Below are 23,894 nucleotides of genomic sequence, written 5' to 3' on the forward strand. Positions count from 1 at the left end.
TAAGCGTATACTATATTAATATTAGTGTTCAATGGACGACTTAGGCCGAAATAATTTCGTTTTGTGGACTTACATTTTGAACAGGAATTTACAAAGTAACTCTGCTAAGAAGGAATTAGGGTCGGCACTGCTGTCTTTTTTGGGAGACGTAGACATGTGAGTTTGAAAGAAAAACCACTCGCGGGCGCAGCACTGGGAGAGCTGCCCCCCGTCAGCGGGATCAAGGTCGCCATCCGCCTGCTCTGCTTTCGCTTCCCAGGTATGCGTGTGTGTTTTAGGAGTAAAAACTTCACTTCATTTAGACAGAAAACATTTTAAACAGAGATTTTTCTTTTCTGTCTTTACAGCTGATGAAAGAAGAATCACATGTGTGAGTTGATTTCATCTAATTTAGAACTCATTACATCTTTAAAATCACTTAATCCAGTTAACTTTAAATTTTCTGTTTTGGTCCCTATTGAAAACATTGGTGGATTCTTTAATGAAGTCTTTATTATCTTTTTTACTGATATGTAATATTTGTACATATTTATAGGGTACATGTAATATTTTGTTACATGCATAGGATGTGTAATAATCAAGTTCAGGGTATTTAGGATATCCATCACTTCATATATTTAATATTTATTATTTCTGTGTTGGGAACATTTCAAGTCCTGTCTTCTAGCTATTTTGAAATATAAAATATATTGTTAACTATAGTCTGCTATCAAACATTAGATCTTATTCTTTCTGAAGTGTTTATCTGTTTAGCTTTTCAGGAGCAGATTCTGAACTAGATGATCAAAGTGCTCAGGATGTTGATGTTTCTTTGAACCTAAAAAAGACACTCTCTGAAGTAAGATTTTTAGAAAGTTCATCTGTATAAATCTTTAATTTTATGGCTTCAGTAAATTATAATTTTCAGAGACTCTGACATCCTTCTTTTCACTCAACTAGCTTACTTTGTAGCTTACTTTATAGCTTACTTTTAGTTAGGAGGAACATAATGGTGTATTTAAGCCTATTCAAACAAATCAGCAATATGTGTTGAGTAGAGTAAGCATATAGTTCATCACCAAATCCGTAGACTTCTGAGGATGAAAGAGAGTAATAGTAATGTTAATCATTCACCACAGCAGTAGGTATAAATCTGGACTGTCCCAGGCAGATCCATGATATATGGCCACCATCATGTTGCGTGAGTGCAGTTAAAACTAATATCTTGCACCTTCATGTCATGAAGTAGAATAAAGTAATGTTCTATTTGTTTTAGGCAGGGCAAAGTTTTAATTTCTCCTTTGTTGAAATGTTCCCTAAATCCCTGGGGGGACTGGCCTACAGACCAGGCTCATCTGTGGGACGTCCCAGATTCCCTAAATATCTGGAGAGGACAGGCCTATAAACCAGGCGTCATCTGTGGGATGTCCCAGGTTCCCTAAATCACAGGGGGGGACTGGCCTACAGACCAAGGCTCAACTGTGGGACGTCCCAGGTTCCCTAAATCCCAGAGGGGACTGGCCTACACACCAGGGCTCATCTGTGAGATGTTCCAGGTTCCCTAAATCCCTGCAAGCGACTGGCCTACAGTTCAGGGCTCCTGTGTGGGATGTCCTAGGTCCCCTAAATCCCTGGGGGTGACTGGTTTACAGACCGGGGCTCATCTCCAGGCTGTCCCAAGTTCCCTAAATCACCTGGAGGGGGGACTGGCCTACAGACCAGGGCTCATGTGTGGGATGTGCCAGGTTGCCTAAATTCCTGGGGGGAGGGCTGGCCTACAGACCACAGATCATTTGGGGACTCTTCCAGGAGTCCAAATGGGTGGGCGACTGTGACAGCCACTTAGGTTACCTTAATGCATGTCTTTCTTTATTTTCTGTAAGAGATCAGGAACTCGCTGGGCAGGGCATCTAAGAAGGCTTTTACTCCCTGGCTCCTGCACATCCCAGGGTGGGGACAGGACTAAGTGAGGAGCAGAGGGCCGCTGGAATTCCTGGGCTGACCTGGAAGGGAGGAGCAGCTGTTACCCGTCTCTTCCTTCTTATCAGGTGTGGAGCCTGTGTGTGATGGCCGGAGCCCCTGCTGCTGCTGTGGGCCAGGAGGCTGTTCCAGCGGGAGCTGTGGGAGGCAGGAGGAAGGCGGCAGGACACCGGGGTTGGCTCTCCCTGCCCACACAGTGCGCCTCAGTCATTTCTGGACACGTCCAGGCTGCTGTCTCCCACCCTGAAGTCTCACTCCTCTGAGCTCGTTCGTCGGGAATGTGGCTACATCTACCCTATGTTCTGTACTGAGGGAGGTGAGTTGCGTTAAAAAACCTCAAAAACTGTAGGTAAAAAGGCTCCTCATCTGTTTTCTATCAAAGTGTCTTCCCCAAACTTCACTTGAATTCAGAAGAGCAACCTGCAGGCAGCCCCAGGCCCCTCCCAAAGTCACACAGTCCTGGGTAGCTGCGGGAGCCCTGGGCAATGGAGCTGCCGGGAATTTGCAAACCGTGGGCACCCCGCTGGCTGAGAGTGGGGCTCTCTGCCTCCCGGTCACTCCCTCCGGGCCACCCCCCTTCCCTACCGCTTCCCCACCTCCCGTAACCCCCACCTCCGGCCCTCCCTAGTGCTCCTCCCTACCCCCTGCCCAGTCACTCCCTCCCACCCACCTCCAGCTCTCCCTACAGCTTCCCCGCACCCTGCACACCTGGTCCCCCAGGCCCCTACCCAGTCACTCCCTGCGGGCCACCCCCCACAACCCTGCACACCTGGTCACTCCGGCTCCGCCCAGCCACCCCCTCCGGGACCCCCTGCCGCCCCTCCCTTCCTACCGCTCCCCCCAAATCCGTGTCACCCGCCCCGCCCGGTCTTTTCCTCCGGGCCACCCGCCCCCGCCCTTATCGCTGCCGGCCGCCCGGCCACTCTCCTTTCGGCCCTCCGTTCTTTCCTTGCATCCTCGGGGCCTCGGCTGCAGGGCCCCGCCGCACATCCGCCGTCCGGCTCTCTCCCTCATCCCTCGGTGGTTTCCGTCCATCCTCGGCCCTCTCTGTCCTAACTCGGTCCTCGCTGAGGCCTTTCGGCTCTCTGCGCCAAACCTCTTCAGCCCTTCCCGTGGTCCCCCGGCCTTTGTCGCCAACTGTCGGCACTTTCCGTCACCCGTGGGGTGCACAGTCCCGGCCCTGGGGTCTGCTTGTGCAGGCCCTGCGGTTTCTCGGTGGTCTTGGCGGCAGTGACATCTTCTGGAAGAGTCTTCCTGTTGTCCACACTGCGGGGGGTTTGCACCTAGATCCAGTTGCTCCTCGCACAAAGATCCAGTGATTGAGACGAGGGTTCTCCCCGAGCCCCGGCAGGTGGGGGAGGGAGGTGAGTCCCGGGGCAGGTTGGGGGTGGAGGACAGTGAGCCCCCGGGCAACGGAGGTGGGGGGATGGCGAGCCCCGGGGCAGGAACTCTGACGCCCGCAGTCCCACTTACCCCGGAGGCTGAGGCGGGAGCATCGCCTGAGCCCAGGACTTCTGGGCTGTGGTGCGTTGTGCCCATCAGGTGTGCGCACTAAGTTCGGCATCAACATGGTGACCTCTCTGGAGCGGGGGACCAGGTTGGCTAAGGAGGAGTGAATCGGTTCAGGTCGGAAACGGAGCAGGTCAAAACTCCCTGGCTGATCAGAATCTCAAATCCTTTGTCTTGCAAAAAATCCTTCTTTTCTGGGAAACTCCAAAGGTCCAGGAGTTAGTTAAGGGAGAGGATTACATTAGGGTCGCCAAAATTTGCTCGGGGAGGGGCAGGTACAGTCTCTGGCCACACAGCTGTGATTTTACTGTTGGTGTCTCTGTCAACTAAACTAAAATCTTAAGTCCTCCTCCCCCACCTGCTGACCGAATGGACCCCTCCTGGCCAAGTGGATGCCCTAAAACATTCTGTGCAGAACCACTGTTGTTTCTCTGGGCCATATTTAGTCCAGAATCCTCCTTTCTAGACCCACACAGCCTAGCTGGCTTCTCTGGAATCTTCTGGGCATTGGAAGTGATGAAAACTACATGGAAGAAAGAAAGGAGATATTATGTCTTGTTTTCCCCTGGAGCAGTAGGTGCCAGGGGGCCCTGGGGTCTGAAGCCACCCTCAGAGGCCTGGCGGGCAGCTCAGAGCCCACCTGTGAGCAGGGGTCCGTGCCAGCTGAGACTGCCCTGTGTCCGGAGCCCCCCACTCCTGTTGGGAGCTGGGTTCTCGTGCAGATGGGGGGCAGATGGAGGGACCTCCCGGCAGGCCACCGGGGCCTTTTCCCCTTTGTTCCCTGCACTGCAGTGTGTGTGTGGGGGGGCTGTCACCCTCCCTGGAAACTACACCCCCTCCCCATTGTCATGTGGGGGCTGAGCCTAGAGACTGGCTGCCCCCCAGGGGGATGGGACGTGGGGACATCTGCATGGGACATGCACACCGGGGGTGTGATGGTGGGGTCCCACCCGGGCACTCACCCTGTCCTGAGAGGATCTCTGTGCCCCCCCCGCCCACTCCATGGTCAGCCTGTCACCGTTGGCAGTTTTTAGGGGCCAGAGACCTCTCCTGGGGGGCTATGGCCCCCACCCGCAGGGAGCCACTCCTGTGGAGGGTGGGGGTGGAGCTGCCCAGTGCTAAGTCCCTGGGGGCTTTGGGGGTCACCTGTGGCAGCATGAGCCCACCTCCAGCCCCCAGCCCAGAAGGACCCTCAGCCCCCAAAAGCCTCTGCTGCTTCAGGGGCTCGTCCCAACAGCCCTGGGTGACCTGAGGAGCTGGGCCCAGCATACGCTGTTGGGCTGATGGGCGCGTGTGCACCCCGGATGCAGGCATGGGGCCAGCGGGGCCATCATGGGTGGGTGCAGATGTCCAGTTGGAGCAGTGATGACCAGCGGGGGGCTGCCCAGGGCCAAGGGCGGGGTGGATGGGCTGCAGTCAGGGAGGGCTTCCTGGAGGCAGTGTCCAAAGTGCCCCGTGAAGGCTGTGCTGAGGAAGGGCCTTACTAAGCCCCAGGGGCACAGGCACATGGGACAGCCCAAGATGTGGTCCTCTGGCCAGAACAATGAGAAATGAGGCTACGGGCACCTCCCTGGGATCAGGCAGGGCCTTGGGGAGAAAGCAGGCGAGGCGGTGCAGGCCCTCTGGGTAGGGCCTGGGGATTCCAGGTGCCCCTGGAGGAACAGCTTCCCTTTTCCCTGGGCCAGGGCTGCCCTACAAGCCCAGGGCCACAGGGAAGCCGCAGCCCCCAGTCCTGGGCTAGTGGGGCCTCCCAGCTTGGCTCAGCACTAGAAGGGCCCATTTGCCAGTCTGTCTCCCCCCTCAGGGCTCTGATGTCAGCACTGGGTCCCAACTCGCTCCATGCCACCTGGCCCGGGACTCAGTGGCTGGGGGCCAGTCAGTGGGTGACAGGACAGAGCCCGTTCTGGGACAGCACTGACTGTGAGATGTTCTGGGTGCTGGACTTGCTTGGTGGTGGGGGCACTGTCTGGCCACCTTCCTGGCTGGACATCATGCTGTGGGGACACTGGAATGTGCTCCTGTCTCCACCTTGGTCAGGCCCACTGCCTGGGACCTCCCCCCGTGAGCCCTGTCTGCAGCCACAGAGCCTGAAGGATCAATGTGACCCCGAGCTTCCAGCCAAGGCACCCCAGGCTCAGGAGGGGGTTTCTGAGAGGGCTGGTAACTATCTTCATCACTGTCCCCAGTGCAGGCCCGTCCCCTGCGTCCTTCTGCCCCTGGCAAGCAAACCCACAGATGCCCCTGTGGGGCACCTATGTCTTGTATCACCTGCTGTGGCCATTCCGATGGGCAGGGGCACCCTGACACCCTGGGTCCCCACAGGTTTTCCACGTGGCCTATGTGCTCATCAAGTTTGCCAACTCCCCCCGCCCCCCGCCAGACCTCTGGGTGCTGGAGCAGTCCAGGGACTTCAGCCACACCGACCAGCTGTGGCAGTTCTTCGCCTGTGAGTCTCGGGAGCTGTGGGGCCTGGGGGGTGTCCCCAGCGGGGCTGCTGTGACCATGGCTTCTTGAGGTCTTGGTCACCAGCCCGACCCTCATGCCCAACCTCTGTGCGGGTCAGGATCGTCTGTCTGAGGACCGGGAGGCAAAGGGGAATTCATCAGGTCACCCCTGACTTCCGGTACAGCTGGGCCCAGGGGCTGGTGGTGGCAGGAATCTCGGTGCCATCTCCTGGCTCCCTCTGGGCTGGCTTCACGTTTGGCAGCTCCCTGTGGTGGTGACACAGGGCCCTGGCGGCTCCCAGCTCGCTTCCTACCAGCTCAGATGCCTGTGTCAGGAGAGCCGGGTCCTGGCACTCACGGTGCACGTCCAGCATGGCCAGTGGGGCGGCAGCGCCTCCCTCAGCAGGGTTCAGTGACCTCTGCCCCAAGTCCTGCTGGCCGGTGGAGCCTTGGCTGGGTGACCCGTCGAGGGCGCAGCTTTCCCACCTCAAGATGAGGTGGCCGGGCTCAGGCTCAGGTGACCCGTCCCAGAGGCAGCCTTCCGGGTGGTCAGGCTCAGGGAAGTCAGGGAGCCCAGGGGCCCCGCCTCTGGGCCTGCGGGCTTTTCTGGTGGCCTCAGCCGTCCCTGTCCGCCCTTTCCTGCGGCCTCCAAGAGGGGCTGCCTGGAGCGACCTGGGCCGCGGACGCTGGAGCGCATCACACGGGATGACGACGCCATCTGCCCCACTGAGTACTCGCGCATCGTGTCCCTGGGGGACGGCGAGGTGGGCCGGGGACAGCGTGCTGGCCGTTCTGCCGGTCTGCTCCTGGCGGCCACACCTGGCCTCACATTCCACGCCGTCTGCGGACCGTGGTGTCCCTGGGGAACGGGCGCCCGGGGACCATGACCTGCTCCCACCCGCCGCTGCTGCGCAGCTTCACCAAAGCCACCAACGTCCGCCTGCGTGTCCTGCGCAGCAACACGCTGCGGGGTCACCTCACGGGCAAGGCGCTGCGGGACCCCACGGTCACGCCCGGGTGAGCCCACCCTGTCTGGCGAGCGGGGCAGCCCCTGGCGGACGGGGAGGAGCCGGCTCTGGGGGCAGCCTGGGCCGGAGGCCCTGGGACTCGGGGGGCGGGTCTGGGCCTGGCGCTCGGGCCGGCAGGGCGGTGTTATTGCGGCATCAGGGACGTCGGCGTCGGCGGCCGCTGCGTCTGCCACGGCCACGCGGATGTCGGCGATGCCAGGGACCCCTCGGGCCCTCGCAGGAGAGGCCGTTTCAGGAAAGGCCCCTTTTACACGAGGCTCCTTTCTGATGAGACCCTTAAAGGTGACCCCCCCAGGTGAGATCCCTCTTAGGTGGGGCCATTTCAGCTCAGGCCCCTCCCAGGGGCCGCCCCGTTTTTTCTGAAAGACACAGGACAGTGAGCCCATCTGAGTTTCCATTTCCAGATCCCGGCTGGGAAGACGCTGAACTGGGAGTCTCACTGGTTCTCCGGCAAGGCCAGGAGGGCTCCCTGGCGCCGCGTCCCCGCCCCGATGAGCAGCGAGGGCTGCAGTGCCGGCGCGGGCCACCAGAGGGCGCAGCGCCCTTCATGTCCCGCGGCGGCTGTGCCCGCGGCGTGAGAGGACGCGGTGCCGCCACGTTAGCGTCGCCCTGCAGGCGCTGCAACCATGCCGTCTGCCGGCCTGGCCTCAGACCCGAAGCGCCCGCGACCTCCTCGTCCGCCCTCAGACGCGAGGCCCCGAGGGTGAGTGCGACCTTCCCTTCCCAGCCCCGCGGGCACCGCCTTCCCGTGCGCAGCCGCCTGCTGAGGGGCGGCCGGTCCTCAGAGACCCGGGAGGGGCTCCGTGGGGACATGTGGAAACGGGGCACCCGCACTCTCCACCCCACCGAGGTCCCCCCCGCCCAGGACGTGGTGGCCACGGGTGTGACGTCCGCGCGGTGGCCTCTCCACCCCAATGGGGTAGCAGCCTCTGAGCTGGACGTGGGTCTGGCTCAGCCTCGGTGAGGGAGGTCGCTGTCCTCTCTGTGTCCCTGGCAGGGTGTTCAGGTTGTTCACAAACGCAGTTTCCTTACAGCAATTTCGTCCTTCCAGGGAACGTGGCGTCGCCGCGCAAGGTCCTCTGTGTCCCGCATTCAGAGTCCCCGGCGTCCTTGCCGTGTGAGGTCTGCTGCTTCACGGTGAGTCCTCCAGTGTGTTTCACCGTGTGTTTGGCAGCAGCCACACGCTCCCAGGTTGTCACCGTTGACCCCAAATTGGGAAACACACCTTCGTCCCCGACCGTCCCATCCCCCAGGCCCGCTTCTCCGCCTTCCCCAACTGGGGGAAAATGTGTCTTTCCCTCCGGTTCCAGTTTTCTTTTCCTGGAACCGTTTCCGAGACTGTCCCTCAGTTTCCCCGCCTTGGCAGATCTAAAGGGCAGAGCTGACTCCACGGCGGGTGTGGGCGGCGCCGCCTCCTGAGCACACAGGCCTGGCCAGGCCTGCAGACCCCGCGGTCCTGCCTGCCGCCCTCTCCCGTGGGGTCCCCCCCAGCTGCCCGCAGACCCCGCGGTCCTGCCTGCCGCCCTCTCCCGTGGGGTCCCCCCCAGCTGCCCTCGGACCCCGCGGTCCTGCCTGCCGCCCTCTCCCGTGGGGTCCACCCCAGCTGCCCGCGGACCCCGCGGTCCTGCCTGCCGCCCTCTCCCGTGGGGTCCCCCCCAGCTGCCCGCGGACCCCGCGGTCCTGCCTGCCGCCCTCTCCCGTGGGGTCCCCCCCAGCTGCCTGTGGACCCCGCGGTCCTGCCTGCCGCCCTCTCCCGTGGGGTCCCCCCCAGCTGCCCGCAGACCCCGCGCAGTCCTGCCTGCCGCCCTCTCCCGTGGGGTCCCCCCCCAGCTGCCTGCGGACCCCGCGGTCCTGCCTGCCGCCCTCTCCCGTGGGGTCCCCCCCAGCTGCCCGCGGACCCCGCGGTCCTGCCTGCCGCCCTCTCCCGTGGGGTCCCCCCCAGCTGCCTGTGGACCCCGCGGTCCTGCCTGCCGCCCTCTCCCGTGGGGTCCCCCCCAGCTGCCCGCAGACCCCGCGCAGTCCTGCCTGCCGCCCTCTCCCGTGGGGTCCCCCCCCAGCTGCCTGCGGACCCCGCGGTCCTGCCTGCCGCCCTCTCCCGTGGGGGTCCCCCCCAGCTGCCCGCGGACCCCTCGGTCCTGCCTGCCACCCTCTCCCGTGGGCTCCACCCCAGCTGCCCGCAGACCCCGCGGTCCTGCCTGCCGCCCTCTCCCGTGGGGTCCACCCCAGCTGCCCGCGGACCCCGCGGTCCTGCCTGCCGCCCTCTCCCGTGGGCTCCACCCCAGCTGCCCGCGGACCCCGCGGTCCTGCCTGCCGCCCTCTCCCGTGGGGTCCACCCCAGCTGCCTGCGGTCTACTCTGCTGTCATTTTTAGCTGCACAGCAGGCTGTTGGTGTCTCGGGGCTTTTATTCGGTTCCATCAACCTGTCTACACAGTGGACACCCTTAGCAGCTTTTCTAAGGCTCTGCCCAGCTGGATACTTAAAGTCACAGCAGTTTGTCATATCTAACAGTAGAAAAAGTGGGTGATGTGATTTTTCAAAAGACAAAAAATTTCTTTTTTTCTTTCTTTCTTTTGAGACAGAGTCTCACTGTGTTGCCCGGGCTGGAGTGCCATGGCATCAGCCTAGCTCACGGCATCCTCACACTCCTGGGCTCAAGCCATCCTCCTGCCTCAGCCTCCCAAATATCTGGACTACAGGCATGCGCTCCCGTACCCGGCTAATTTTTTCTATATATTTTAGTTGTCCAGCTAGTCTCTTTGTATTTTTAGTAGAGATGGGGTCTCGCTCTTGCTCAGGCTGGTCTTGAACTCCCGAGCTCAAACAATCCGCCCACCTCGGCCTCCCAGAGTGTAGGATTACAGGCCTGAGCCACCTCGACCAGCCTTGCCCCCCAAAATGATAATTTGATATATCATGTGCAAGAATCACCTTCAATTTATATATAAACCAAGGAAATAGTAGCTAAACACAGAGTTCATATTTGGGATAATTAGTAAAGAAAAATTAAATCTCACTGCCAAATGAAAGGTGAATGGTCCAATTGATCATGGAAATTTCATAAGAGTTTACTGAACCACATGTTACCTTACTGTAATTCTCTAGCCATGTGCGTGCACACTGGTTGCAAGGTATCTCAGGTTTGCCCACTGATGTTTACATCACCAATCGATATAGTTAAGTGACAAAGTCCCAGTCCATATTATGACAACGTATATAAATATCTGAAAACACCTTTTAAAATTTCACCGTTTGTACCACTTGTGAATACATAATTCAATGGAGTGTCGTACATTGCCTGTGTTGTGCAACCATCTATTTATAAATAGTTCCAGATGTTTTTCTTCTTCCTCTGAAGGAAACTCGAAGCCCGTTACGAAGTCACTTTCGTTTCCCTGTCCCCCAAGTCCCCGGCAAGCACTAATCTGCATTTCACCGCTGTGGATTTGCCTGCTCTGGACATTTCATACAAATGGACTCATATAATATGTGGCCTTTTGTGCCTGGTTTCTTTCACTTAGGACGCTTTCAAGGTTCATCCCTGTTGTCATATACATCAGTACTTCATTCCTTTTTTTCCTGTATGATTCCATACACACAGCATTCACCGTTCCTATGTGCCCACTGCAGTGGCTTGAACCACGTGCACATCGCTGTGGAACCATCACCACCACCCGTCTCCAGAATTGCTTTCATCTTCCCCAAGTGGAACCTGTACTCGTTAAACACCCACTTCGTATTTTCTCTTCCCCAGCCCCTGGGAACTACTCCAGCTACCTCATAAGTAGAGCACACTCTATTTGTCGTTGTGTGTCATTGTTTATCTTAGCACGATGTTGTTACGTATGTCAGAATTTCCACATTTTTAAGGCTGAATTGTAGTTCACTGTGTGGATGGCCCACGTTTTATATATCTGCTCATCTGTCAGTGGACACTTGTGTTGCTTCCACCTTTTGGCACCGTGAATAATGCTGCTCTGTGCTCATGGGACCTCCTCCTGGGGCGTCTGTTATAAGGACACTTGTCACTGGATTTAGGGGCCCCCATCTCAAGATCCTTAACTTAATTACTTCTACAAAGACCCTATTTTAAAATAAGTTCCTATTCTGAGGTTCCTGGTGGACGCGGATTTGGGGGGCGCTATCACACCAGCTCTACCAGTGGCACGAGCAGTTGCCAGGGTGTTCACCAGAGGGCCAGGTCCCCAATTGCCCTGCTCAGCTCCCTGCCCAGGGTCCCTGTGCACAGCTGGGAGCTCAGAGGTCCCCGCAGGAGGCCGGCTCTCAGGGGTGCCCATTCCCCTGCCCTCTGCTCACACCTGAGCTGGCTGGGACGCCCCACTCCCTGCCTGTCAGGTTCTGGACTCTGCTGCTGGCCTTGCACCTCCTGAGAGAGACAGAGACAAGAGAGTGAGGGAGACAGAGACACAGAGAGACAGAGGGCAGGGGAGACAAAGAGGCGGAGATGGACACACACGCAGAGGGGGGAGGGGGCAAGTAGGAGGTGTGGCCACCTGGGTGGCACAGCGACACCACATGACATCTTGGGAGTGCCACCTGTCCTGGAGTTCCGTGGATGGAACTGACTCGGTTTTACCAAAGGATGGTCACGGAGCCCCACTGTCCTCCCCAACCATGTGAACCTGGTAGAAAGTCCCAGGGCCTTCCTGAACCAGCGGGATCTACACAGCCAGGTGTGGGGCAGGCCCTGGTGGGACCAAGCCTCCCAGGGAAGCCCAGAGCGGGGAGCGGGGGGACCTGTGTCCACACCTGTCCTACCCCTCTGCCCTCTGCAGCAGTGGGGTGGGGAGGGGGCAGCTCTCCCTCCTGGAAGCCTCTCTGGCTGACCAGGCCCTGGGCTACTGCTTTGGGCCAGGAGGGTGTCAGGATGCTGACTTGGCAGCGGGGTGGGGTGTGGCTTTGGGGTGCAGGAGTCTCGGGGACACAGGGCTCCTGGGCAGCTCCCTGTGCCCAATGCACAGGTATGGGACTGTGCAGGGGCTAAGGGGCTTCTGCCCACCCCCTGGGCCCTGCAGGCCCCTCTCTGTCCCTCCTGCATGGTCTGACTCCCCCCTCAGCGTTCACCCCCCTCCCCCACCGGGGGCTCCGGAGTTTGGAGTTTCATTCCAGGTGGCCTGGGGCTGCTGGCAGTGGGCGGTCGGTCATGCTCGGCCACAGCAACACCTGGACGTCTGTTCAGCCTCTCCCTGGAGAGGCAGCACCATTCTCACCCTCCCCCTCCACAGAGCCAAGGCAGGACCAGCCCATCAGACACCACCCAGCCCACAGCACACCTGGCCCCTGGCCCTGGGGTTTGGCTGCCCGCAGCCTCGGGCCTGCTGAGCCCCTCCCAGGGACCTGGCCCAGGGCAGGCTCTGTCCTCAAGCAGCAGTGCCAGGGCCCTCTCACTGGAGCCACGTGGGGCTCGAGCAGCCGGATGCCAGAACAGGGGCCTCTCGACCTGGTTCCTGTTTTGGGCACAGAACCACCCAGCTCAGCACCTCGCCTGCCTGGTCCCAGCCCTGCCTGTGTTCCTGGGCCTCCCCAACATGCCCCATCATCTTGTTTGGAGTGGGCAGCTGCTGGGGTTCGGGGGGCTGAGGCAATATGGCAGCGATCAAAGCTCCTGCTTGTGAGCACTTGTGAGCACCTTGCGAAGCACCTCAAAATCCACCAGGGACACAAAAGCCAAACTCAGGAGACGCTCCAGACACACGTGGGGGCCTCTGACCCTGGCAGATGGGGACTTAGTGGGAATTGGCTGGCCGAAGGGCAGACGGCTGACCCTCAACATCGGAAGGTGCCGAGTACATGCAGTAGGCACAGCAGGCCAACAGCCCCCCACGTGTCCGGGGCTGCGAGCTGGCCCGCCGCCTGCCAGCCTCAAGATGCCCAGGCCCCTGGAGAGGAAGCTACCTGTGCTAGAGCATCGGCCTGGCCAAACAGGGTCCTGGCGGGAAGCAGCAGAGGTGTTGGGGAGGAAGGGGAAGTGGCCCCTAGGATGTTCCAAAGTCCAGCCAAGGACACCGGGAGGAGGCAGTGGGGAGCTGTGCGGGTTGCAGGCAGGGCGCCCCACGTGGCAGAGGAAGCTGGCACAGCTGGCAGCTTTCAAGCTAGATCGCAAAAGGCCACCAGCAGCGGTCGCAGTGGGGACTCAGGGTCCCTGGCCTTGAGCAAGGATTCTCAGCCGGGGTGCGGTGGCTCCCCAGTGTCCCAGGCGGCCAGAGGATGGGCCCTCTGATGAGCAGGAGCTGGGTAGCCTCTGCCGGGCAGGGCGACCATGCAGCCCACTGCCGAGCGAGAGAGGTCCGTGCCCTCGGGGCTCCAGTAGCTCCTTGGGGCCCAGGCAAGGATGAGCTGCAGCCTGAGCGGGAGGTCTGGGGTGGGTGCAGGGCTGGGCTGGGCGGGCCCGTGGGTGTGGACAGCTGGGGAAGGTTTGCGGGATGTGAATGGCGGGAACAGAAGTTCTCTGAAAAGGATTCTGGAGGGAAGAGACTCATTTCAGAGACCCCGCCTTCCATGTGATAGGGTGGGCGTTCCAGAGAGCACAGGGAAGGCTCAGGTCACACAGCAGAAGTTCCCGCCCAGGCTCCAGTCAGGTTCATTATACAAATGAGGGATTCACTGGCTTGGTCTGATTGATCAGTGCGGCTGAGTCCTGATTGGTCAATACAGATGAGTCTGATTGTTCAATGCAGCTGAGTCTGATTGGTCACTGTGGCTTACATCTAATTGCTCAATGCAGCTGAGTGTGATGGCTCACAGTGGCTTACTTCTAATTGCTCAATGCAGCTGAGTCTGATTGCTCACTGTGGCTTTCTTCTATTGCTCAATGCAGCTGAGTCTGATTGCTTAGTGTGGCTGAGTCCTCAGTGGTCAATGAGCTGAGATGGATTGGACAGTGAGCCTGAGTCCTGATTGGCCAGTGCAGCTGAGTTTGATTGGTCAGTGAGGCTGAGTCCTGGTCAGTGTGGCTGAGTCTGATTGGACAATTTGGCGTAGTCCTGATTGGTCAACTTGGCGGAGTCAGCTCCGTCAATGTGGCTGCGTCTGATTGGTCAGTGTGGCTGATCCAGATTAGTCAGTGTGGCTGAATCTGATTGGTCACTGTGGCTGAGTCCTGATTAGTGAGTGTGGCTGAATCTGATTGGTCAGGGTGGCTGAGTCCTGATTACTGAGTGTGGCTGAATCTGATTGGTCAGTGTCGCTGAGTCCTCATTGGTCAACGTGGCTGAGTCTGACTGCTCAATGTGGCTGAATGTGATTGGTCGGTGTAGCTCAGTTCTGATTAGTCAGTGTCACTGAATTTCATTGGTTAGTGTGGCTGAATCTGATTGGTCAGTGCGGCTGAGTCCTGATTGGTCAATGTAGCTGAGTCTGATTGCTCAATGCGGCTGAGTCTGATTAGTCAGTGTGGCTGAATCTGATTAGTCAGTGTGGCTCAGTCCTGACTAGTCAGTGTGGCTGAATCTCATTGGTCAGTGTGGCTGAATCTGATTGGTCAGTGCGGCTGAGTCCTTATTTGTCAACGTGGCTGAGTCTGATTGCTCAATGCGGCTGAGTCTGATTAGTCAGTGTGGCTGAATCTGATTGGTCAGTGTGGCTCAGTCCTGAGTAGTCAGTGTGGCTGAATCTCATTGGTCAGTGCGGCTGAGTCCTGATTGGTCAACGCGGCTGAGTCTGATTGCTCAATGCAGCTAAGTCTGATTAGTCAGTGTGCCTCAATCTGATTGGTAAGGGTGGCTCAGTCCTGACTAGTCAGTGTGGCTGAATCTCATTGGTCAGTGTGGCTGAATCTCATTGGTCAGTGCGGCTGCATCCTGATTGGTCAATGTGGATGAATCTGACTGCTCAATGAGCCTGAGTCCGATTGGTCAGTGAGGCTACGTCCTGATTGGTCAGTGTAGCTGAATGTGATTGGTCAGTGCAGCTGATTCCTCATTCGTCAGTGTAGCTGAGTCGGATTGGACAAGCTGGATGAGTCCTGATTGGTCAATTTGGCAGAGTCTGCTTCGTCACTGTGGCTGCGTCTGATTGGTCAGTGCTGCTGAGTTCTAATTGGTCAGTGTGGCTGAGTCTGATTGGACAATTTGGCTGAGTTGTGATTGGTCAAATTGGCTGAGTCAGCTTCGTAAGTGTGGCTGCGTCTGATTGGTCGGTGTGGCTGAGTCCTAACTAGTCAGTGTGGCTGAATCTGATTGGTCAGTGCTGCTGAGACCTCATTGGCCAACGTGGATGAGGCTGATTGCTCAATGCAGCTGAGTCTGATTGATCAGTGTGGCTGAACGTGATTGGGTAGTGTGACTGAGTCCTTATTAGTCAGTGCGGCTGAGTATGATTGGGCAATTTGGCTGAATTCTGATTGGTTATTTTGGCTGAGTGTGTTTTGAAAGTGTGGCTACGTCTGATTTGTCAGTGTGGCTGAGTCCTGACCAGTCAGTGTAGCGGAATCTGATTGGTCAGTACTGCTGAGTCCTGATTGGTCAACGTAGCTGAGTCTGATTGGTCAATTGCTCTGAGTCTTATTGGTCAGTGAGGCGGTGACCTGATTGGTCAGTGTGGCTGAATCTGATTGGTCAGTGCGGCTGATTCCTCATTGGTAAGTGTAGCTGAGTCGGATTGGAAAATCTGGCTGAATCCTGATTGGTCAATTTGGCTGAGTCTGATTCATCAGTGTGGCTGCGTCTGTTTGGTCACTGAGGCTGAATCCTGATTGGTCAATGTGGCTGAATCTCATTGGTCAGTGTGGCTGAGTCCTAATTAGTCAGCGTGGCTGAATCTGATTGGTCAGTGTGGCTGAGTCCTCATGAGTCAGTGTGGCTGAACCTGATTGGACAATGCAGCTGAGTCCTGATTGGTCAACGTGGCTGTGTCTGGTTGCTCAATGCGGTTGAGTCTGATTGGTCGGTGAGGTTGAGTCCTGATTGGTCAGTGTGGCTGAGTCTGATTGGACATTTTGGCTGCGTCCTGATTGGTCAATTTGGCTGAGTCTGATTTGTCAGTGTGGGTGCGTCTTAGTGGTCATTGTGGCTGAATCCTGATTGGTCAATGTAGCTGAATCCTGATTAGTTAGTGTGGGTGAATCTCATTGGTCAGTGTAGCTGAGTCCTGATTGGTCAACGTGGCTGAGTCTGAATGGTCAATGCAGCTGAGTCTGATTGGTCTGTGAAGCTGAGTCTGATTGGTCAGTGTGGCTGAGTCTGCTGGTCAGTGCAGCTGAGCTCCAGACGTGCTAAAGCTGATCCGAGGTTCAGGTTTCTGGGGAACTCCAGTGCTGTGCGGGCGCGGCCTCCAGTCAGCAAACGGCCTCAGGGCTCCATGTTAAAATCAGACCCTTCGGCTGCTCCGTCCGTCTTCAAGGATGGGCTTTCAGGTACACATTTGTCTGCATTCTGCCTCTGAGCCGGATCCGTCCAGGGCAGCGGCTGCAGCCGGCCCAGTCCCCCTATTCCACGCGGGACCCCAGCGGCAGTGCAGGGGCCGGGCAGCGCCACCAGCCCTGTGCCTGGGAAACCCCCAAGCGCCTGTGAAATACTGATCGGTTCCGGGTCGCGTCGGCTGCGGGTCCGGCTGCAGAGAGTCGGCCGGCGCGGTCCAGGGCCTCCTGCAGGTGCCTGTGACAGCGGCTGAGGCAGGGTGCGGAGGACGCCGAGCCCAGCCCAGATGCGAGGAGGCTCATTAGGCCCCGAGGGGTGGGGCGTCAACGGGACCTGGAAACAGCTGAGAACGGGAAATTGAGTCCAGTCCGTCCGGCCGGGGCGGGAGGCTTTCTGAAGACGCGTCTGTCAGAGGGTCGCCGCCGCAAGATCTTAGGTTTGTCACAGACCCAGGTGCGGCGGGAGTGTGGGCAGCGGCAGCGATGCCACCTGCGCGGCGGGGCTGGTCTAACGCACGCAGCGGCGGGGCTGGTCTAACGCACGCAGCGGCGGGGCTGCAACGACCCGCCAGGGCGTCTGGGGACCCCGCTGCGCCCTGGTGGCTTCGGCAGCTCTGTTCACGGCATGGGAAAGGTTTCTGACCACCGGGTCATCCTAAGCAGAACCTCGTCCAACGCAGGACCGCAGAAACATTCCCCGTCTCGCTCTTTCACTGGGGTCGACTCCTGGGGTGAATCGCGTCCTCGGGAGTGTACACAACTGTCATCTTCACAACCTGAGGGTTTTCCTCGGTGTTGGATTGTGCCCAGACTCCCACGTGGCTCTTACGGAGCAGGGTGGGTAGTGGTGGCGAGGCTAACTGAATGGATGGGAATTTGGGTAAAAGCCGTTGTGTGGCAAAGTCTCCTGGTGAAAATAACTCAAGCATTATTTCCCCTAGTTGGGAGAAGGACGTATGGGCCTGGTAGGTTTTTAAGAAGTCCCTGTCCAGGAGATGTATGGGGGCTGACGGGACAAGCAAAAGGCCACAGCTGTCACGAGGGGTCCTAGTTGGAGGATAGGTAGAGATTTAGGAACTGTCATAGATTCCTTGGCCACGCCAACCATCTAGATGAATTCAGAACCCGAGGGAGGGCACAGAGACAGTGTGCCGGGACTAAGGATAGACAGCGTAGCCCCAGTGTCACCCACACCTCCAATCTTCATATCTAAGTCCTCTCCAATCTTAATATTTAATTCTCTTAGTTGGTTAATCTGGATAGGGGTCGTGTTCCATGAATGGCCCCGGAGTATCCCTGCTTTGCTGGTGGGAGAGGTCCTGGGGACTTCAGCAGGATTTAGTTGTAGCCAAATATTGGAGGAAATCAGGGGATTTAGGATCCATTCCAGGCTACAGGTAGATAACAAGGACTTGAACACAGTGCACAGGGTTTCAATCTACTAGCAGGTGTGCTTCAGTTTTCCTTAGAAGCATGATTTTCTCTGTCCACGTTGATCATATAGGAATCTCAGATTTTAGAACTTCTTGAGAGGAGGAAGCCAAACCAAGGCAGGCTTTAGGTGTTACTTATAGTCTTAAGGTTCTCGGACTTATAGTCTCTTTACTTATAGTTCTCTTTACTTATAGTCTTAAGGTCTGTCACTGCCAGGAAGTGACAAATTTTTACTCATTCTCTGTAAGGCTGGGAACACTGGCATTTTATGCATATTCTTAAATATGACACTTCAGTCAAATCCTTGGCAATATGGCCAGTGTTTCCAATTGTATCCTGCTTGTAAAGAGACAGCATATTTTTATTGAACTTATATAAATAAAGATAAGGATATTCACAAATACTTCCGGAATTTTGAAGGAATCGAGTAGGGAGAAAAAGCAAATCTTTTCATCTTTGTTCACAAAAGGATACTTTACGAAATTGTTGCAAGCTATACAGAGCTTATGAAAGAAAATTTCCTTGACTCTGGAAAACATTTAGGTAAAGAACCAACATTTTAAATAAAGGCATAAAGCAGTATTGTTATCAATTACTTAGTTTCATGTAATCAAGATTGTTTTTCTCAATCTTGATTAACAATTTTGGACTATAGCTGATTGAAAATGCTTCCATCAAAGAATTTAAAATAATAACTGTGGAAACCCAGAACAGTCATGGTCAAAAGTCTGATGAGAGTTTACAATTGGCAAGAAAATTTAGGTATTTCTGTGGCATATAACAGTTTAACATAGTAATCATGATGACTGATAGCACATAACACAACACATTAGAATTTTCAGAATCACGTATTTTTGGAATACATTTTAATAACACATTTACACAAATATGACCCAGTTAAATATCATTTCTTATTTGGCAATGCTTCCTATACGATTTACCAAATTAGCCTAATAGTTTAATATCTCCACAAGAAGAGATATACATTTTTTGATGCTCTCCTGGGGTCCAACTGGAAAATCCCAAAGTTAATTTTAGGTCAAAAGATTTAATTTAGGATTTTGATCCCAGGAAAACCTGCCAAAGATGTTAAAGGGTTTGAGGAACTTCACTAAACAGAGTCATGGGTCACTAACAGACTCAGATAACTTTGTTTTTTTGAAATAAGAAGTCAAAAGTATATGAGTCTAAACTCTTATTCAATTAATGTTCAATTACTGTTTTAGAATTATCTTATTTGGATAACATCTATATATTCAATGAATATTCATCATTTAACATCACTTAGCAAAACTGTAAGGGTATATTTACTTAAAATATTTGAGAAACCTCACCAAGGAAACATATTACAAAATATAACCATCATCAAAAATTTATTTACAAACTTTTTTCCTAGCCACATGTACCCAATTTATTCATTCTTAACAATTATGCCTGGAAAATTTCATGAGACATCAGACAAATATAGCCATCATCCCAGGCTAAATTTTCATGCCAAGAAAGCATCATAAAAGTAAGAACTTTAAAGTTAAATATATGCATATCTAGCTGAAGACCTGGCCATTCCCATCAAACCAATATTAGACCAGTCTCATCTGCCAAAAGATTACTAAGTCCTGTGCATTTGAAAAGTATCTGGGATTATTTGCATAATTTACGAATACTCATTTATTTATAAGCCAATTTGGTACTACAGACGATATACAAACAGACCTTTGTAGATAGTCCCAATTGTTGAAGGTGTCATTTCTCCCCATCCAATTATCTTGATATCCTTGTTTAAAATTGATCGACCATAAATGAAAGGTTTAAGTCTGGACCTCTATTCTGTTCCACTTGGCTGTGGGTCCATCTTTATGTCAGCATCACACTGTCTTTATTGCCATAGCTTTGCAGTAAAATTGGATGTCTGGTTGTGTAAGTTCTTCAATTTTGTTCTTTTTCAAAATTGTTTTGGCTGGTATATTGTCTAGATGCTCTGGATTTCCATACACATGTTAGGGTCAGCTTGTCATTTCCACTAAAAAAAGGCGCTGCCAGGGTTCAGTAAGGATCCTGGTTAGTCTGTAGATCAGTTTAGGGGAAAACTGCCCCTTAACACAGCCAGACCCCCGCCTCCCCGGTGTCCCCTTCCCCGCCCCTCCCCGTCCTCTCCCCATCCCGGTCCTCCCGCCCCGCCCCGCCCTCGCTCGCTGTCCGACTGCGCCCCCGTGTGGCCGCGGGGGGGGGGAGGAGCGGAGCCGCAGCGCGGGCTGGCGGGAGACGGATGGGGAGGGGGCGGGGCCGGGGCGGATGGGGAGGGGGAGGGGGTGGGGCTGGGGCATGGTATGGTGGCTCATGCCTGTAATCTTAGCACTCTAGGAGGCTGAGGCAGGAGCATCGCTTGAGGTCAGGAGTTCAAGACCAACCTGAGCAAGAGTGAGACCCAGTCTCGACAAAAACTAGAAAGAAAAATTATCCAGATGTGCTGGCGTGTGCCTGTAGTCCCAGCTACTCAGGAGGCTGAGGCAGGAGGATCCCTGGAGCCCAGGAGTTGGAGGTTGCAGAGAGCTATTATGACGCCACTGCACTCTAGCCCAGGTGACAGAGCAAGACCCTGTCTCAAAGACAGAGAGAAACAAACAAAAAAAAAATCCAAACTGTTCTGTATAATCTGTGGCTTTAAATTGTTTTGTTTTAAATCTTAAAGACTACATTAAATATGTAAAGAGAGTGTTATGAATATAATATTGACCAAATTAACTAATAGAAATTGAAACCAAGAGGAAATTTAAAATACAAACCGGGTCATTTTTTGTTGCTTTACACTTTTTATTATCTCAGGGTATTTAAAAGTTTTTCATTTATTCTAGGCACTTGGGTACATCAGTTGAACAAAACAGACAAAAATCCCAGCTTCTACCGGCGAAGACCAGAAAGACACTAAAAGATAAACATATAAAATAAATACAGTCATACCTCAGTATCTTTAGGGGATTGGTTCCAGGATCCCCATCAACACCAAAATCTGTGGATGCTCAAGTCCCTTATATAAAATGGCATAATATTTGCGTATAACTTATATATATTCTCCTGTATACTTTAAATGATCTCTAGATTACTTACAATACCAAATGCAATGTAAATGCTATATAAATAGTTGTTACACTGTATTTTTTGTTATTTAAATTTTTTTCCTGAATATTTTTGACCTGCGGTTAGTTGAATCTGTGAATGCCTAACCATAGATCCGGAAAGCTGACCATAGAGATCGCTACCAGGTGTGAAGTGTCATGGGAAGAAAAGAAAAAGAATGAGGTAGGAAGGATGGAGAATTGGTGTCTGGCGGTTGCAATTTTAAATACCTGGCTCAGGCTAAGTATCAATGCTAAGTGACATTTCCTTGTGAGAGGATATTCCGGCTGTTTTGACAGTAAACAGAGTAGATGATGGGCAGGGAGGCCCTGCGGTTTAGTAGGTCCCTGAGGTATAATGGAGATGCTGGAAGTAACGCAGGTGAGAACTAGTCTGATGTATTTTGGAAGTGGAACCAACGAGCTTTCTTGGCAGATTGGAAGTGAAAATGAGAGTGTGAGGGCACCAAGGATGACGCCAAAGTCTGTGGCCTGAGCAGCTGGAAGGATGCCCTGACACCAGCACCTGGCTCTCTCTGTCCCTTTGACCACAGGCAGAGTTTGGCGGGTCCTTTGGTGGAGTACTGGCCGCTAGACTGGGACACTGTCACGTGTCCCGACTTCTGGGACGTATGCGATCCAGGGGAGGAGTCACAGAGGTCGGGGCACGAACAGTTTTCGCATTGCAAACGCCAGCTGGATGTGCCGGGCCTGAAGCCAGTGAATGACAAACGATTCTGACGGTGACATTGAAAAAAACAATGGTCCGAGGGTTTCAGGACCTCGAGGTCTCAACTGCGACCGACAGACACCTCACCCCCCGCCAGCTCGGCACCCCGCTTCCTCCTCAGGGCGCGGCCGCGGCCCACACCGCGCGCAGACGCCGCCCCTCTGCGGGCCGGGCTGGGAAGAGGCTCCCGCGCAGGCTCCACCCCCTGCTGTGGGCGGTCGGTTCCCCACAGCAGCGGCCGCCCAGCCTGCGCGGCTCCAAGGTGGGGGTGGTGCCGCCCGCCCATCCCGAGGCGGGGCTTGGCGGGGGCGGGGCCTGGCTGGGGGTGGGCCCGGGGCCGGGGCCTGGCTGGGGCAGGGCCTGTCTGGGGCGGGGCCAGGAGGGGGCGGGCCCAGGGGCGGGGCCGGCATGGCAGCCGCGGCGGTTGCGCGATGAAGCCCCGCCCCCTGCCGCTCTCCGAGCGCGCGAGGCCGCTGGCTGCGCGAGTCTGGGCGGGGCGGCAGGAGCCGCGGAGCCCGCGGAGAGCGGCGCTGCGGGAGCGGGCAGCTGAGACAAAGGCGACAGTGAGTGCAGCGCCGGTCCCCGAGCCTAGCCCTCTCGGGCCCTTGGGCGGCGGCCTGAAGCCCCGAACCCCGGTCCCCGGGGGCTCCGCGGTGAGCGCCGCCACGCGCTTCGGGCTGCGGGCTGCGGGCTGCGGGCTGCGGGCCGCGGGCCGCGGGCCGAGCGCCGAGCCAGCGGCTCCGTTTCCAGGTTCGGGCGAGGTCTCTTCCCCGAGGACCCGCCCTTTGGGTTTCGTCCCTTCTCTCTGAGGAAGGGACCCGAGCTCAGCTCGGAATTCAGGCAGGCAGGTGACTGAGGCGCTGACCGCCGCCCGCCGCCCGCCGCCCGCCGCCCGCCGCGGTAAGGCGGAAACGCAGACCCTTCCCCCACTTGGCGGGTCTGGGGGTCGCGAGGGTGGCGCGAGGGGCGGGCGGGGACAGCCCGGGGTCTCCAGGTGAGGGTTGGCGGGGCGGGGACCCGGGCTCGGGAGCCGGACTGTCGCCCGAGGCGCCCGGCGCGTCCCGCCCGCGGTCCCGCAGCGGAGCTCGCTAGGCTGGAGCGAAAGTCCCGGCCGCCTCCTCGGAGGAGGAGCGCGGATGACTCTCACAGGTGGTTTCACCGGCTGTGGCTCCCGGTTGGGATTTTGGGTCCCGGGTGTGGTCAGTAGCGGTTCGCTGATGCCGCTTTAACGGCTGAAAAAGCGCCCCAATCCACTGACTTCATGTGTGCAAGAAACGGTGTTGAGATTCCTTATTACCTTGCAATTCTTTTAAATGATAAGGCTTCGTAGAGGAATTCGGTGGTGGTGTGCAGTTTGCAAACGCAAACGTTAAAGGGCTTGGAATACAGTAGATGCTCATTAAAATATTTGTTGAACGCATGAATCTGGAAGCATCAGACAAAGCTGGTCTCACATCTAGTAAAATTTAGGCACATACCCTTTTGACTAAGATTAAGGAAAAAACGTTGGCAAAAAACATGTAGTTTTGTTTATATGCTTGTTTTTGATTTTTACCCAATATATGCATACTTTGGAACCATCACTTGTTACTCTCAGTACTACTAACGTAGAAAATAAGTTTGAAATGTGGATTTTTTATTTTGAGGAAAGTTGGTATACATTATCTATTTCTTAAAAGCAGGCTATATTTCTCTTTTTTTTTTTTTAAATAACGGAGAACATAAAGAGTCGCTGGGATTGTATTTTGAGACCCAGCTTTATTTTTCATTGTGAATAAAGTTGTTTATGTGTTTTTGAGGGACTGCTATGGTCTTGAGTTTCTTTTCCAACAAGGGAGAACTGTAAATTGAAGCAGGAAAAAAAACTAATGTTACACTAATACAATTAAACATTACCATTTACTCAACAGATAATCATTAAACATCTATCATGTGCTGAGATCTGTGTTGAGTGGTGTTTCTGGGGACGAACAAATCTCACAATAATCCTTTTTTAAAACGAGCATAAAGTTCTTTCTTATAATCGATGTTGCAAGTGGAGACTGTCTTCAACCCCTTGTGCCTGCTTTAGGTTGGGAAAGGTGGCAGGTGAACTGCAGGAACTGTAAATTCATAACAGTCTATTGAAAAGATAATAAGTAACTTAAAAGGACTAAGATTATTGGATTCCACTTTCATATTGTCAGTTTAGTAAAATCTGTCTACATTTTAAAAAGAAGGGAGGAAGAGATTTAACAGACTGGTGTTTTTATTATCTGTCTCTCACAAGAAGATTTTAGTACAGTGTATTTATTGAAAGGTCA

At 55.0% G+C, this 23,894-nt stretch overlaps 2 long non-coding RNA genes across 6 annotated transcripts in view; both read left to right on the top strand.

The window, feature by feature from the left end:
- Positions 1-23,894, top strand: part of LOC138385467 (uncharacterized) — a 137,596-nt gene that overhangs the window by 61,121 nt on the left and 52,581 nt on the right. For 4 of the 5 annotated variants that reach the window (XR_011233711.1, XR_011233712.1, XR_011233715.1 and 1 more), the window contains exon 1: positions 22,097-22,154. The exons of the other annotated variant lie outside the window; for it this stretch is intronic. This is a non-coding gene — a long non-coding RNA (uncharacterized lncRNA). Of the gene's footprint in view, positions 1-22,096; positions 22,155-23,894 lie in introns of those variants that run through there. 5 annotated transcript variants of the gene reach the window in all.
- Positions 7,334-10,865, top strand: LOC138385470 (uncharacterized). The gene is made up of 3 exons (XR_011233720.1): positions 7,334-7,643; positions 7,992-8,077; positions 10,297-10,865. It is a non-coding gene; the product is annotated as an uncharacterized lncRNA (long non-coding RNA).

This window comes from Eulemur rufifrons, chromosome 6 (assembly GCF_041146395.1).
Source record: "Eulemur rufifrons isolate Redbay chromosome 6, OSU_ERuf_1, whole genome shotgun sequence".
In the NCBI taxonomy this organism is placed as follows: Eukaryota; Metazoa; Chordata; class Mammalia; order Primates; family Lemuridae; genus Eulemur; species Eulemur rufifrons.